At 40.9% G+C, this 17231-nt stretch overlaps 1 protein-coding gene across 1 annotated transcript in view; it reads left to right on the forward strand.

The window, feature by feature from the left end:
• The window catches only part of T265_08879 (hypothetical protein), a gene marked incomplete at both ends in the record, with an annotated part of 161354 nt that overhangs the window by 112444 nt on the left and 31679 nt on the right, over positions 1 to 17231 (forward strand). The window lies entirely within an intron of this gene.

Here is a 17231-nt window from a genome sequence, read left to right on the forward strand (position 1 = left end):
CAGGTCTGGTCTCGAAATTTCGTTAAGAATACTCCTCAAATGATCAACATTTTGGGCGCCTATTGCACTAGAGTCTTGTTTGCGGTATTCTTCAGCAATAGCTGTCTCGCTAGCTTGTCTCGCTAGGTGTACCGTCAAGTTTCACTGCAAGTGTTCCACTAGGAACTGCGAAAAGCCTATCTCCAGTTTTGTCCTCCTTTGGACATCTCAGGTGACCATGGCTCCAGGTTCTTATCATACATAACCAACCAACTAACCAGAAATAAATCAAGCCTTGTCCAGATCTGGTGGGTTATGACTATACAATCTAGATGGGAAAAGAATTTGGGTAGATTTCTGAGAGACGGATCTCTCATTAGACAGTTTTGTTGTGGTGGAATTCAGAACTCAAGAAGCTCGCTTTGTCTCAAAGGAATTTCTCTTCAAGATTTTGTCTGTCTGACCAACAGGATTTTTATGTTTCTTTCAAAGCCCATTAGGGTTCTTCCCCTGATTTCCTTCTGAAATTTCACTGTGGAGGAAGCTTCCGACCAAGAAATTCGGGAAAATAAACATAATAACCAGTACCACAATATTCCATACCATTGCGAACTTTAAATCGGCAAAACCCACCAACCAGTTTTATGTCGCTAAGGGACGGTCTAGAATAATCTCAGATAGAGTGAACTATTAAATTTAAAGCAAAATCCTGTTGTTTCTGCTCGCCTGGGAGTGAAAATAATACGCGTGACGTTCACTCTATCAGATCTGGATTGTCCACAAAGGAGTGTAGGACGCATAAAAAGAAGAGATGATTGGTGTTTTAATTTGAAACCCAGAGATAGATACTGTTCATAAATTCATGTGTGCGTAAAAGCGAGTCGATGTGTGCAAAATCTCAAAGACAATACCTGAATCCGATGTTTGCTAATCTCGTTATGAACAGAGGTGATATTTGTCACCGCTTCTGTTTAGACATTTAGTTTAGATTTCAGTTGGTCATTTTTCCCATTGACTGGTTGACGAAAAGAAGACGCATAGGATTGAGCCAGGATAAGGGAAAGTGAACAGCCTTCAAGTGAGTTGATGGTAGGCTATTTTTTAAATTAATACTACAAACTTCGTCAGACACACAATGCTCACTAGTCTGCATTCTGTTTTGTTAAATAACTGTAAGTAGTGTGAACGATCTAACATGGTATCTAAGAAATGACGGCGCTTGGTTGTTAATCGTATTTACCGGAATTCGCTATGATTCATGTCCTCGTGAAAACACCCGTGCACAAAATGTTTCTAAACCTGATGTTGTTGATGTAGCAGTGTAACAATGATACTCCTGACGGGGGACGTACGATTAGTATACTTGCATAGTGAGAGTTATTACGGAATTCGTGGAGTCGTTTTGTAGCATTTGCTTGCGGTTGAGTAACCGTCAATGAATGTCTAAGAAAGTTCAAGAAGACGCGTTCAAGGAGAAGATGGATATTCAGGTTCGTAAAGAAGATGCATATAAGACTTTTCCTCCCCTGTCCAATAGTTTTTAACTGTTGGCCTTTGCTAATAAATAATTCCTTTCAGCGGTATGTGAAAACATGAGTCACCCTGATCGCTGTAATGACATTATCTTGTAAATCGCCCACTGCACAAAGATAAAACGCTTACTGGACGCACTTGACCCACCATCATTCGTTGAGTAAAAAGTACCGAGTGTTTTTTCCGTGTACATGTGATGCAACTATTATGCTTGCCCAATAGGCTGATCCAAGGAAGCTAGAAAATACTGGTTCAATCCCTTATTTCTGACACAGTGGAAATTAAACTTATTTGGACATATACTTTTAGCCAGCTTGAAGACACACGAAGGGGGACGGAGTTTTCTGGCTTGGCTGATCCAAGGAAGCTAGAAAATACTGGTTCAATCCCTTATTTCTGACACAATGGAAATTAAACTTTATTTGGACAATACTTTTAACCAGCTTGAGACACACGAAGGGGGACGGAGTTTTCTGGCTTGTATTACACTCACGCTACAAATATCATCACAATGGGTATGCCGGATTCATCTTCCGAATTTGCTGACGCAATAGAATAGCGCTGTTTAATAGATTCTCTTCAAGCCGGCGTTTGCTCAACAGGAGAACATATGGGAGAGAGGCTATAACTAGCAACAGAGGTGAACTGTATCCATTGGTTTGGGAAGTGGTAAGACTAATTTAATCACTGTAGAATTTAAAAGCCTGAAGTGATTTGTGAATACATACTGTCATGAAAGGCAGAACATTGTTCATTATAAGATTATGCACTTCAGTGAATAATGCATGTTAATGGGAATCTGAATGCGTCGCATCTACTGATTTTCTTGATCTCAGACAATTTACGGGTTCCGGTTTGATTATTCTCGGGAATTTAGCGGTTGGAGCACCAGTTATAACAGAACATCCGTTTAGGACATGAATTGCTATTGTTAGAGCTCTACCCTCAAGTCGGGTTTTGTGCATGTGGTGTTCTTGCATTTCAGCTTTCGACAAATTTACGAAAGGTCAAAATGAAGATAAGAACCTCGATTCCAGCATCAAACATCTTAATCCTTGGAAGCTTGCACAGATGAATTGCTTATCTTACCATTTGGTTAATAGAAGCAAGCCCAATGTTAATAATCTTACATAACAGTGGTTAAGGAGCCCTTAAATAACTGAAACCTTTCTAGTTCTCACACAGTGGATTTTGATAAATAATGCGATATTCTTGCATATATCAGTCTCCTTATTGCGTTATTCAAACTTCAAAAAGGATGTACCATCTTGACAGACTGCTGAATAGACCAATAATAGGCCCACCTAAGAATGCTGAATATCTGTACGAAACAAAAAAATCTGTTTCGACGTTCCAGTGGACGAGTCAGTGACAGTAACAATAAGCTCAAGAGTATATCAGTACAATAGAAGTCTGCATAAAAATCCACTGCTGCGCATTTCATTTTTCACTCTTACTTCAACCATTACTGTTACTGATGAGATCCCGTAGACATTAATGTTTTATTCAGTGTTCTTGTTCAAACCATGGGGCTATTCGTGTAAATTTAATTAATAAAAGTAACCTATCATGCTGAATGTGGAGCTTAGATAAACCTGGTGTTTAAAGTCACTTGTGATGCAAGCGATACTTCGTGCATTGAGAAATTTGCGTTTTTTGTTGCATGCATCATTTTGTTAGGAGAATTTATGGACTTCTGTTGCAAGACTTTCATGAAACTTGCATCTACTTCAGTAGTCTGGGCAACCAGATGAATCGAATTTTTACCCAAACAGGTAAAACTGTAAACATCTGGATGAGACCTGCGTGGTGAATTGTACTTAGACACTCATTTTCCAGATGCGTAGTTATGGTGGTTGTAAAAGTCGTCAATGCATTGTGAAAGAGTTTGTGAATTCAAAAAGTTTGTAATACGCGAACGATTATTGGCGAGATGAGCAATGTTGATGATTCCAGCTACGTATGATGCAGCTGTACTGTGCTTCTTGGCGTTTCAGCCTCGCAGTTGAAAATTATTAATTATTCCCACATATTCAACGCAACTATTAACTAAATAGGACTGTTAAAATGATCATGGTTTCTGTATCATTTCAATCGAATCGTCTGATGTTTTTAGCCAGAGGAGTATGGGTTGTTAATGGGAAACAAACTGTAACGCCATCGACCATGGCAGACCAAACTTAGCATCAAGATGATACTTGTGAAGACAAACGTATTGAATTCAAGGCGAATTTTCTTCCAATATCTAGCTGTTCATTGCAAATCGGTTACCTCTTTCTTGAATTCACGTAAAGACAATCAAGTCGGCTTAGTGACGCATGAAAAATATGCTGCAGGTGTATATCCTGAGATGTTTTGGCCCTTCTCATGGACGGCCTTGATAGATCAATTTATTACCGTTTTTTCTGGTTATAAATTAAGGAACGAATTAATGACAACCAAGAGGTGGTACACAAAAATATTCCTACATCATTTTGAGTTTATTAATTAAGTCAATAATAATGGCCTATTTCAAACGCACTAACTTATAGAGTTGTGTACAGTATGTTATGTGTACTACATATCCGCGGATATACTGAGCGTTTTTCTTGGCAAGCCGTAGTTGCATTCCAAAGGCGTAATAAACTACTCAGTATGTTTAAAAAACTCTTTAACAGCCCACGATCGGTTTCACCCCTTTTGGGGCTCATCAGCTAGGCGCAGTCTCCCTATGTTCAACTTGAACCCGTCAAGGTTATGCATAGAGCATAAAGTTTGAATAGTTGTAAGCACCAATTTTATAGAAAATTAAGCCGCTCTTTTGGAACGCAAGCGAGCAATAATCGAGTTCTAACCTGATTTTGATCCCCAAGTGTCTGCGATCGTTCACTGCTGATGACTGCTGAACCTTAAGTTAACAGTGCCTGAGATGTACTCGAATTTTCGTTCGTTAAGAGGACTTTGAAAATCAGCCTGTGAGACATTACATGCTTACTTGTTACTTTTTCATCGCTCTGGACGTAGGTAGTTTTCTTTTAGGATTGGTTCCAGTGGTTTGACACCAAACGTCTTCAAAGGCATTGGTGCTGGGAATAACATATTTCCAGCTTCATGTTGCCTGCTTCATATACAAACCAGACTATTACTAAAAATTGCCTCTTGTTCCGCATCAAATATCGTTTCAAGCTAAATTCTGAAGTTGGCCAAAACAAGCCTAACCAGCAATACAACCACATCGCATGTCCCATATAACTGCGAAACATTTCAAGCCACTACTTTGTGCAGGATAAAATGTTACCAACCAGCAACTATAACCTGGCCTATTGACCAGAATATTCGGTCAAAACAAAATGTTGGTTAAAAGAGTATTATGTATCCAGTGTGCACACCGGAGGCTGCAGTGTCAATATTGCCCGTCAGAAGAACTGAAAATGGACGATTTTCCTTCTAAAATATCTGAAAGCGTTATGACCAGGTGGCTTTTATCCTGCTCTTTTAAAACAAGGTGTAAGCCTCCAGGTACCTAACTGGTAGAATTTATTGGTGCATTATTTAGTGAAGAGGAGACAAACGTTGAATGATTTGCATCAATACTCACACTTATCTTCCATATGCTTGAGCAAACAATGAAAACTACGTGGCCTTACCCGGGACTTTGTGGTATAAAAGCTGCTCTCTGGTCTCACCCTTATAAGTGTGACTGTACGCGGATAGAGGTAGGTCCGAGCAGTGGCCCGTCCTGCAAGAAGGTGCATCACTCGCGTTTTTACCCTCCGACAGATTCTTGAAGGGAAAAGCTGACTTCAGAAAGCCTTGACTTTGAAAGCTCTATCGACTGTATGGATCGTTGAATGTATGGCAGTACCCGTACAGCACTCTCCTTAGGGTAATATAGGCCAATTCTCATTTACGCGCCACGGTTTACAGTCAGCTCTCGCCCAAGAGCACTACATCCATCGGTGTCGGGCCAGCTTTCCCCTTCACTTTCTCCCTTCAAATTTGTTGTCCATATGATTTTGGAAGGCTCATTTTCCGCAGGTGATTCCTGAGAGGTAAAACACTGTCAGGGCGTTTGTCTGAGAACATCAAGTATTCAGACGACGTAAACCGTCTTGGATCTTGTGCCATGGCAATGCAGAGAATAATATGTGAACCAAATAATTTACCTCAGTTTTTAATTATCCTTTGTACAAGTAAAATGTAGAAGGTTGCCACAGAGTTAGATAGGTTCAAATGCGGATGAGTCCACTGAGGTATCCGATAGATTATTTTGCTTAGGTAGCCGAATCAGTGTCAGCTTGCTAAAAACATTTCCATTCACATTGAGGAGGCCGGAGCAGCTTCGGATATGGAAGATATGACTTGCCTTGATAGGCCGCCCTGATCACGTGCTCCCTATTAGAGTCGGCCGACTTACTCGTAGAGCCCTTCCGCACAATTACCCAGAAGATGGAACAAAGCCAGAGGAGATCAATTAATGAATTGGTAGCCAAATAAGACAGCTGTCACCTGAAAACTCAGTTACGCTAGTCATCGCCATCTTCCTAAATGGAGACCCCACGACGATGCACATCAGTGGTTAGAGACATTGATAGATATGTTCCAGTAGCATATGTGCCAGGCTATTAAAATCTGTGGGTAGCTTCCCTTCTAGAACTCACTTAAGAAAAGTCAATTGTCAATCCTGCATTTACACGTTAATTATATCAGATACTGCCTACATCACGTAGCTACACAATTCCATCTTCCCAGGTTATCAGTAAACGAAATTATTGCTGTTATACTCACCGTATAGCGTGTACGCGGTTTACGGTCGAGATGATTATGTACCTACTACAGTCATCAAAAACCTACTACGCTTTTTTAAGTCGCCAGTGGCGTCTTTGCGTTACTTTGAATTTGAGAATTCGGTCACGGATAGCGAATGTTTACTCAAACAGTTTGATTCCATCAAAATGCCTGGCGTAACACGCAATGAACTACATGTTACTGATTGTTTGCCTGAGTAAATTGCCAACAGCTATGCCGTAGTTGAGTCCCTGACAAAATACCCCCTTTAGCTGCAGTTTTCAGACAAGTTTACATGCTTCTGCATTACAAATGAGAAATACGAGTGAGTGTTACCATCCAGAGTAAAGCTGCTGGGGAGGAACATATGGCGCCCCTTGCCGAATTCAAGTGCGCCCTTTTACAGAAGAGGCCTTTCAAATTCTCTATATACAACTGAAAAATGTAGACAAATGTTGCCTGTTCCCTATCTTTACATTGACTTTGGGAGCCTTTTCAGATATTTGCACAAATTACGCAACCTTACTGCTTACCACCCTAAAGATTAACTCCACTGAATGAGAGCAGGAATATTGTTCACAGTCGTATCAGCGTTCACAGCCTATGTCATCATGCAGTTTTCAAGAAATCCGGGAGGTAATTTGCTTAGGAAGCCCCCTGACTGGGAGCACGACAACACATTTTATTTACTTTATAAGGAAAGAAAAGTTGGTAACGCATGTTGCGTACCTATTTAGTTCGTTTTCCTGTGCACTCTAGTAGTGCATCAGAGTTCTGTCCTTAAGGGTAAGAGGTATGCCGTCCTTTATGTAAAATAGTTATGGTTGTCCGATTGCAATCCCTACGATCCTCAAGGTGAAATATGAGAAAACTTGACCGACCGATAACGTTCCAACGGGAATAAGTACTAATGGAACAAATGGAAAATCTTACAAACAACTAATCAACATGGAGTGGAGTTTTGGTTGATATAACTGCCAACATCCAATGGTCATTTGTGTATCTAAATATTCACCACGTATATCGCTACCATGGACAATGAAGTGACAAGAAATAAGCTAGGGTACAGGTGGCATTAATGATTTAGAGGAGGACTCCAGTGCAATAAGGTATATCTGTTTCTAAAGCAAAACATGACCATAGGGCACGCCATTTTTAACGACACTTTGATTGCACGTTTGTCTACGTTCCTTTTCAGTTTCGGCGGCTTAAATTTTTTGCACAGAAAATGTCATTTGTCCCCAGCTGTTTTTGTACAAAATCATAGTCGCTGCCATTTCACATTTACCCATACACAGCAAATTGCCTTGTCTCATCGGATGGCGTCGTTTGCCATGTGCGAGCAAATGGTACAGTGGTGTACACCTGTCTTTACACTGCGAAACGAAAAAATGTTTGCCCCTGTTGGTTTCATATCCGTGTCTTGTGATGGGGACATCATTCAAAAGCTAGGATTTTAGACTGTTTTGTTCCATGTACTGCACTCATGGGATAACCAGATGTATGACCAGGCAATAAGGCCCGTGTTGGAGGACGACAGAGCCGAACATGTTCAAAGAACCAAAACCGTGATAGTGGGTGAGAAAGCGTTTGCAAAATGAGGTATAACAATTGGTTCGTCCAATCATGAGCGAAGAAATCCCGTGTAAAAAATAGGGGAACTGCGATCGAGTCGTTCGTATTTACAAGCTGTTATCTTGTTTGAGGGGAATATGTCGGACCCCGCTTCGACGATTCCGATTCAAGAGCAAAACAAGACGTGACAGAATTATACTGCCAATATAGAGTGTTTTTTGTCGGTTGTTTTTTCTTTTATATACTCCAGTCGATTTCTTTCATCCGTAATTGATATCACCGTGCCTATTCATGACATTTTTGGAGAGTATCCTCCATTTCCGTTTTGTCTTTCTTCTTGGTTCTACAGGCATGAAATTTGCTGTATTGTGAGATAAAAGGTTTTACACTTTCCCAAGTCGGGTGAATTCAGGCGGTCCGGTTCTCCCTCAGAATGAACAGAAATAAACCGTTCATAGTGTGAGAGGCATTGGTCACTGTGCTGTCTTGTTGCAACATCAAGTTCTCAAACACATACGTGGCAAGGGGGAAAAAGGTTGGTTGTTTTGACATCAGTACGTACGTGTCAGGACTGAGTATGACTCCTGGCTGCGTATCCAGGTAAAAAGATTTCAATTAAGGGCTTTTTTAAATTTAAGCCCATCGATTCACGGCAGCCCACCAGTTATACTTACTTTAAAACTGTCCCCGTTATAAGTAACCATATAGGACCGTATGTGCAGTTTCGTGGAATTAGGGAGCGCTTAATCTGTTTGTTCGACTTTTTCAAACATCTATTACATTCACCGAAAAATAAACAATTGTCCCACAGGTCTTTTATAAGTTCAACTCAACTTGACCTTGTTTACCTTCTCGAATGAGTAAATTAGCGGTGCCAATCAGCATAGGATGCGCTCAGTGCACATTCGGACAGAGGAGCAGCCAGTTGATATCAACCAACTTGCCAAGCTAAGCGAACAGAACTACAGTCATCTACATAACCTGAGGTACCGAAACTCCCCTCATTGGACAAGAGATAGCTAAGTGTGCCAAGCATGGCCCAGAGTAAGCAGAAGAACGAGATAGTTCATCAGTAGGTCAACAGTCAATCGACCTGCTGTATGATGTCGAGGACATTAACTACCGGGCAGTTCATGTGTTTTCAAACGTACTGAGCCTTTGGCTCTTTTAGATCTCCTGAATGAACCCTTGGCGAATGTTGTCACCAAAAATGAAATATATGCATCATTTTCGTACAACTTTTCTTAAAGTTACTCTACTTCTAATCCTATGATCTTAAGAACGTGAATTTTAACAACTTTTATTTTCGATTCCCATACTCTTTCAGTGTTGAAAATTCTCTCGTTTCGTACACTAATTAATATTACAACTAATTAGTGTTAAATCTGGATGACGGTAGTTCCGGTAGTTCGTTTATATGAATCAGTAACTTCTCCAGACCCAACCCTATTTTGGAATTAATCAAGACATGATCGGCATCGTAGTTAGCTGCATACCCCACCTTAATGTGAGGGCTTTCTTTACACTATATTGTGGGGCACTGGTAAGACTCAATAGATTTCCAACAGATTACTAAATGAACGCGTCCTAATGACCAAGGGAAACGTTAAATACATATGTTTTACATTATGCATTTGTGATGGCCGGTTCTATAGGTAGGTCTGAGAGTAGGTGGAGACTGGCTACCATCCTCCATGTCTCTACTGCAAAAAACCTGAAATATGTTTGTCATGTTTATCACGGACAACTAGGGCGTCCACACCGCTAACACTAACGGATTAATTGAAAACGATGGCAATTCAGGCAATTCAGCCATCTCAGCAACCGGAAAAGACTAATGGAAAAATATTTTATCGATGTTCGTAGCCGAAAAATCATTAGCTCCGGATTAAGGTGCCTCGATTCGTTCAATATTCTTGTAATTACATAGCCGGATAATCCAACTGAATGTTCCAATCGACTGTCATGTGTGGTTTCTGACCACAAACAAACTACTTCACTTTTCTTTCATCGGAGATCAGACTTCTTTTAAAGACAGGTGTATCGGTTTTATTGGGCTCCATTGTCCTGAAATCGCAACCGTGTGTTAAACAATGAACTTACAAAACCGAGAACGGTGGATGCTTGTATTTTATGTGCTTGTTGGTACCGAATTAACAAAACGAGTTTATAGACTAATCGGATACTGAAAAAGAAAGGACATCGAGGTTAGGTCCAAGGTAACATGACAGCAAGTGGCGGGCATTGACATTAAGATAACTATCGTTTGCATCAATGTACTAATAATGTATAGGGTAATATGCGCAGTGAAGTTGATCCCTTTACATTGATTGAAATAGTGGTAACCATTAATCCAGGCTTATAACTTGGATCTAGACAGAACCGATAAGCGTCAAAGTGTCGGAAACCAGATGCGCTTTTTTATTGGGTCTAAAATCTTATAGCTCACAAAAGCTCGGGACCACTGCCGGATATTAGGGCATCGCACTCATCAGGTTGAAAACATCTTTGTCGCTTGCTACAGAGTTTGGAGAGCCCCCATTCACATCATTCACTTTTAAACACCCATTCTCCTGTCCTGGCACATTTATTCTGGCGAATCGTCACAAGTTTTGTTATTGTATCTCATCAGTGGTGTAAATCTCTCGTTAAATCGGGGTGTGAACTCCAAGCGCCTTACATGGGAAGTTACCGTGTTACTACTTTTCGATCAGCGCACGATGCGCGCACCTAGTATGGTTTTTCCGATGCCGCAAGTCCCAACTGACATTTTGTACACGCTAAGAAAATTTTGTTTCTTGTTATCGGTAGTTTGGTTTTAACCAGCCAATACAAAGTGGGCGCCTCTCAGAGCTTCCGTCTTCTAGCTGCATTGTTTAACTGACTAAAAATGATATAACCATTTCTCATGGTGACTATCGTGACCATCTCGTGGTCCAGAAATCCAATAAAACTTTCCGTAATCGAGTAGTGAGCTTAGCTGAGAAGTTGCCACCTCATCTAACAAGAAGCATATCAGTGAATTTACAATCTCTGTACCCTGAACATTGTGCCTCTTTACACATAGGGAGAACAAATGATGTTGGCACCCCTGTTGTGGGTTTCAATTTTAACGGAAGAATGGCTGCTCTGAGTCCCAAGACTATACCAGAACTGACGGAACTAGACATCTTAAAACAGATTCAACGAAGCCTGGTGTGAACTTCTGGGGCTCACATTCCATATGATTTGTAACCTCTTGTCCTTTCATTGCTTTTTTATAGGCTTATATACTGATAAAACTAGTTTATCTGAATTTACGGTGTCTTGTTTCATTACCTACTCAAAGCAGATATTACCAGATATGCTTAATTTTGTTCATAGATAAATGGATATTCACTTTTGCTCTCTCGATTCTGAATTTGTTTTATTCTATCTATTTTATAATCTATTATCAGCTTAAGGCTCGTGTGCCCAAAACTCTCTTTGAAAACAGCCTGAAGCACTTAGTTAGCAACCCGTACCGGAATTCTGTGGTGCGTACCCTCTTGCGAACTCAATGGGAATCTAACCGATACTCATACAATTTTCACCCTCGGGTCTCGGCATTCATGAAAGCCCCGAGTGATGTTTCGTGGAATCGTTCCCTTGTATCGTTTTATTTTTTGCCGCCATCAGATGTTTTTCGCGTGCATCCTACGCATGATATTTTCTATGCCATAAATGTTGTGGCTAACTAAACGCACTCATAAACCAACTTGGTTCCAACTGGAATCTCAATAGAATCCCATCTGAATCTCATCGTTGGTATTTTCCAAATTAATGTGTTGCACAAAGATCGCTTTTGCTGGTACTGTATTCGAGATATAGCAATACACTTTTTGACAATAGGCCACTTTCAAAACTAATATGCACTACTCCACACCCAAACTCGGTTCTACCCTTCTTGGAGCTGAAAATGTAAGCACAGTTCTTGAATTTCCGTCAACCCTGTGTTCCTAATGAGCCCGTTGTCGTCTCCCGATAAGTCCTCAGTAGCCTCATGAATGGTCTTCTTTCACGAAAATATATAACGATATATGCGAAATAAGAAATGAGGAACGAGACAGCAATGAGGCGGCAGTGGGTGAACATGACTTAGATACGGGACTCCGGTGCACGCCACACAGATTGATGGCTGAGGCGGTGGAAACCGCCAAGCATCCCAGTGTAAATATGATAGAAGCCGTAGGACTGGAATGTGTGTGGAGAATTGTCTTGCATCAGCGCAGCTGACACGTGTTGTTGTGCAGTTATCAGAATAAAGGTTCATCTGCACAGGTAGTTTAGATGTGAACTGCACTGTATCTCGATTCCCTTCCTTCACCCCCGCCGAAAAAATTGTCGTAACAATCACAAGAGCACATAGACCAACGGAATCCACCAGTGGCACCCAAGTTGAATATTCCTTTGAAGTGGAAGAATAAATAACCACACTCGACCAAAATTAAACTGAAACTCCTCCAACTCATCAACTGTAAGATTTAGGCAAACACACAAACCGACTAAAATCCGTAATTGACAATAAACACTGATCTAGCGTGATAATCTGGAGAGGTCTAACTGAATGGTTCTCCGTCTGCCTTAAAGCTTGGCCAAATTCGTAACTTATCCACTTGACTTGACGAAGCATTTGTTTGAGCCTGAAACATTTTCCAGTTGTTGGTAGTGTAAAAAGATTTGGGATTTTTGTGGAGATTTCATCCTGTAAGTGAAGTCAATCTATGCTGAAAAGTCGAGAAGCACTGTACAGTTGTTTCATTCTTATTGGGTTTCGGCCACTCGTGGCCGAACTGTTAAGTGTTCAAACTACTAGCCGGGGGGTCGCGGGTTCGAGACTCTTCGGAGTTTCGTGAGATGCGCGCTTCTGATGATTTATATATAAGGATGAAACAGCCGTGCAGTGCTTCTTGGTTTTTCAGCATAGATTGGCTTCACTTACAGGACGAAATCTCTACATATTCTTCAGTTAAAAACTACCGATTGTTTACCAAGCCGTTCTAAAGTGATGGCATCTCAGTCGGTTCCAAACCTTTTCCAACTGATTGATAACGGTAGTTATTCTTCTCTTATCTACATCAAGCGAACCTTCCGGTGGTTAACGTTTGGCTGCTGACAAAGTAGAACAGGTTTTACCGTAATTTGCATCGGGAGGCGAGTGCGTTATTGTTCATTACTTATGGACAGTATCATGATATCCGATTTTTACCGGATGCCAACAACACAGGATGGCCACNATACAATTTTCACCCTCGGGTCTCGGCATTCATGAAAGCCCCGAGTGATGTTTCGTGGAATCGTTCCCTTGTATCGTTTTATTTTTTGCCGCCATCAGATGTTTTTCGCGTGCATCCTACGCATGATATTTTCTATGCCATAAATGTTGTGGCTAACTAAACGCACTCATAAACCAACTTGGTTCCAACTGGAATCTCAATAGAATCCCATCTGAATCTCATCGTTGGTATTTTCCAAATTAATGTGTTGCACAAAGATCGCTTTTGCTGGTACTGTATTCGAGATATAGCAATACACTTTTTGACAATAGGCCACTTTCAAAACTAATATGCACTACTCCACACCCAAACTCGGTTCTACCCTTCTTGGAGCTGAAAATGTAAGCACAGTTCTTGAATTTCCGTCAACCCTGTGTTCCTAATGAGCCCGTTGTCGTCTCCCGATAAGTCCTCAGTAGCCTCATGAATGGTCTTCTTTCACGAAAATATATAACGATATATGCGAAATAAGAAATGAGGAACGAGACAGCAATGAGGCGGCAGTGGGTGAACATGACTTAGATACGGGACTCCGGTGCACGCCACACAGATTGATGGCTGAGGCGGTGGAAACCGCCAAGCATCCCAGTGTAAATATGATAGAAGCCGTAGGACTGGAATGTGTGTGGAGAATTGTCTTGCATCAGCGCAGCTGACACGTGTTGTTGTGCAGTTATCAGAATAAAGGTTCATCTGCACAGGTAGTTTAGATGTGAACTGCACTGTATCTCGATTCCCTTCCTTCACCCCCGCCGAAAAAATTGTCGTAACAATCACAAGAGCACATAGACCAACGGAATCCACCAGTGGCACCCAAGTTGAATATTCCTTTGAAGTGGAAGAATAAATAACCACACTCGACCAAAATTAAACTGAAACTCCTCCAACTCATCAACTGTAAGATTTAGGCAAACACACAAACCGACTAAAATCCGTAATTGACAATAAACACTGATCTAGCGTGATAATCTGGAGAGGTCTAACTGAATGGTTCTCCGTCTGCCTTAAAGCTTGGCCAAATTCGTAACTTATCCACTTGACTTGACGAAGCATTTGTTTGAGCCTGAAACATTTTCCAGTTGTTGGTAGTGTAAAAAGATTTGGGATTTTTGTGGAGATTTCATCCTGTAAGTGAAGTCAATCTATGCTGAAAAGTCGAGAAGCACTGTACAGTTGTTTCATTCTTATTGGGTTTCGGCCACTCGTGGCCGAACTGTTAAGTGTTCAAACTACTAGCCGGGGGGTCGCGGGTTCGAGACTCTTCGGAGTTTCGTGAGATGCGCGCTTCTGATGATTTATATATAAGGATGAAACAGCCGTGCAGTGCTTCTTGGTTTTTCAGCATAGATTGGCTTCACTTACAGGACGAAATCTCTACATATTCTTCAGTTAAAAACTACCGATTGTTTACCAAGCCATTCTAAAGTGATGGCATCTCAGTCGGTTCCAAACCTTTTCCAACTGATTGATAACGGTAGTTATTCTTCTCTTATCTACATCAAGCGAACCTTCCGGTGGTTAACGTTTGGCTGCTGACAAAGTAGAACAGGTTTTACCGTAATTTGCATCGGGAGGCGAGTGCGTTATTGTTCATTACTTATGGACAGTATCATGATATCCGATTTTTACCGGATGCCAACAACACAGGATGGCCACTTACCAAGAACTATACGCCTGTCCAAACTATCACCAGGACTCCAAAAGTCATTATCGTTTTCAATATATTTCATGTATGCAGTATATTCTGTACACTTTTTACTCTTAAATGGGACCAGAAGAAGGTCTTTTGCATACAGCAAGGCTGAAAATTATTTAGAGCGGTCGGCTTAAAAATAAAATTACCCAATCCACTGAAAACTTAGGTGAAAAGCACTAACATTCCAGAGGAATGGAAATCATTGTTCGTTTCAGCTGCCCGGACAAAAATAACTGACCGCTGATTTATAGGCAGTGTAGTGGAACACTCAATCAATATGAAAGGAAGGAACAATTACTGAGGTATTTTCCTAAAATAAAGAGCCCGCAATTTCTGAGCCTGAACACATTCGCTTGTCTAGAGTGCGTGTATCCACACAAGTATACAGACGAACGTACGTCTGTATGACACCAACATGTCCACACGAATTTACTTTAGAAATGTGTGCCTGGTTGTATAGATTATCTCCTCTCGGAACTATGACATTTGGCGCATTTTGCAGTGTGCAAGTTTCCCTTTGGTTTTTCCCAAGAATGTCAGACCAGAAGATCTCCAGCCACTCGGTTGTGAAGCTGACTGTTTCATGCGATCCGTAATTTTTTGCTTTCTCGTCATACAAATATGCCTAGTTTTCCAAGTTCTACTAGTCTACCGTGTCTGGAAGACGATTCATCCAAATAGACAACATAAAATGTTGATTTCGGGATCAATTTGACCCAAACTTCTATAGCGGCATCTCTGTGCTACTGAGGAGAATATTGGTAACTCGAAGGGCGTGGAAGGACATTCTTCTGGTAACTGAACTGAGAAGCGTGATTAGCAATGAAACCTATGCAAACAGACACTTCATTTCATTGGACAAAACAGCTACTAGCAATTCTGTTTCACACTGAAAAGTGACCAGTTCTCGTAGTTCAAGTCAAACTGTCATGAAAACATGAATAGCTATGATGATAAAATATTTAAGAGTAATAAAAAGCCAGAACTGTAAACATTGCTCGGATACTTAGAAGATGTGCTACTCAAACTAAGGAATGGTCTTCTAATTGTCAAAATATTCTTCGAGTCCACTTTAAGCTGCTTTATGCGCCGATCATTTAGTTTCTTGTGCCCTAAAGCCTAGTTTTCGGACAAACCTTTTCGTGGGAACTTAGATATTCTCATACTTTACACAATATAAGTGGTAATCAGAAAATGTTATTTTGCTCAGTTATGCGGAAAACTTGTTTTTTTTCTAGCTCGATCGTTCCACCTTTTTAAATGGATACTATCATGGAACTGCATGTAGGCGTCCCGTATAATATTTCGCGGATTCCAAAGAGTGCCTTCCGAGTCGCTCCATAAAAGTGGGTGATATTTGAGGACGAAATTATCGATACTGTGTGATGAGAAGCGTTCCTGACTTGAATTCACCTTCTCCGAAAACATGAGTGTGCAGCTGTGATCCTGTATTTAACTGCTTGAAGTTAGTAAATCGAGTGTCAATAGATGATGACGATAGTTACAGACTCCTTCATGAGGTTGCCATCCAAGCGAAGAAAATATCATGATCCTTTTTCAGTAGACCCGGTGGCCGAAAAGTGTGAATGTTCAGGTTTTCATTGTGCAAATCCGTAATGGGTACTTCTATAAATCACATGAATGCAACAGCAGTTCATTCTTATCAGTTCGTTGAATGATTTCCCACCGTTTGGGAGTAATTACAATAAATGAAGTCAGGGATTCTAGATTTGTGTGTGTTCCGATAATACTGGCTGGTTAGAATACAACAGCGCTTAGCGACTATGTTGACATAGTTACACATTTCGCATCCGTATATGCCAGATTTTGCTGGCAGAATCTTCCTGTTTGAAATGACTGCTAACTGATCATTTCTCGATTTCAACACAGCGGTCAAATACACTTCTTATCCTTTCTGTCCAGTTATGCCACCTGTTGGTGACCGCCTATTAAACTAAGTGGATTGAAATATACGTCATTGCGCCTCGGAATTAAGGTCCATCAAGGGTTTATCCGTTCACTCTTCAACTATTAGTCTGCATGTCGACGACCAATATAAATCACGGTGATTTAGTTAACAACCAGTTTACGTGCATCTAACAGGTGATAAAAGCTGTTCGTATTTACAGTAGCGAAATATCTTCCACTGTTGTTGTTATCGTCAGAACGCCTGTACCTCTGGTGGTTGTGAATGTCTGAACAAGCTGGATTTAGCAACAGCTGGCGTCTCCTTAATGTGTGACTGAAGACAGCCTGGTTTAAGCCCGAGCCCCACCATTCTGTGTCTTGGTTATGTATCGGTCAGCAATTCTTCGCCCACATACAATGAATAACCCTTAGTGTATGTCTTTGCTTACGTGCAATCGGTCCGGTAGCATGCAAATGAC

This window comes from Opisthorchis viverrini, assembly GCF_000715545.1.
Source record: "Opisthorchis viverrini unplaced genomic scaffold opera_v5_243, whole genome shotgun sequence".
NCBI lineage: Eukaryota > Metazoa > Platyhelminthes > Trematoda > Opisthorchiida > Opisthorchiidae > Opisthorchis > Opisthorchis viverrini.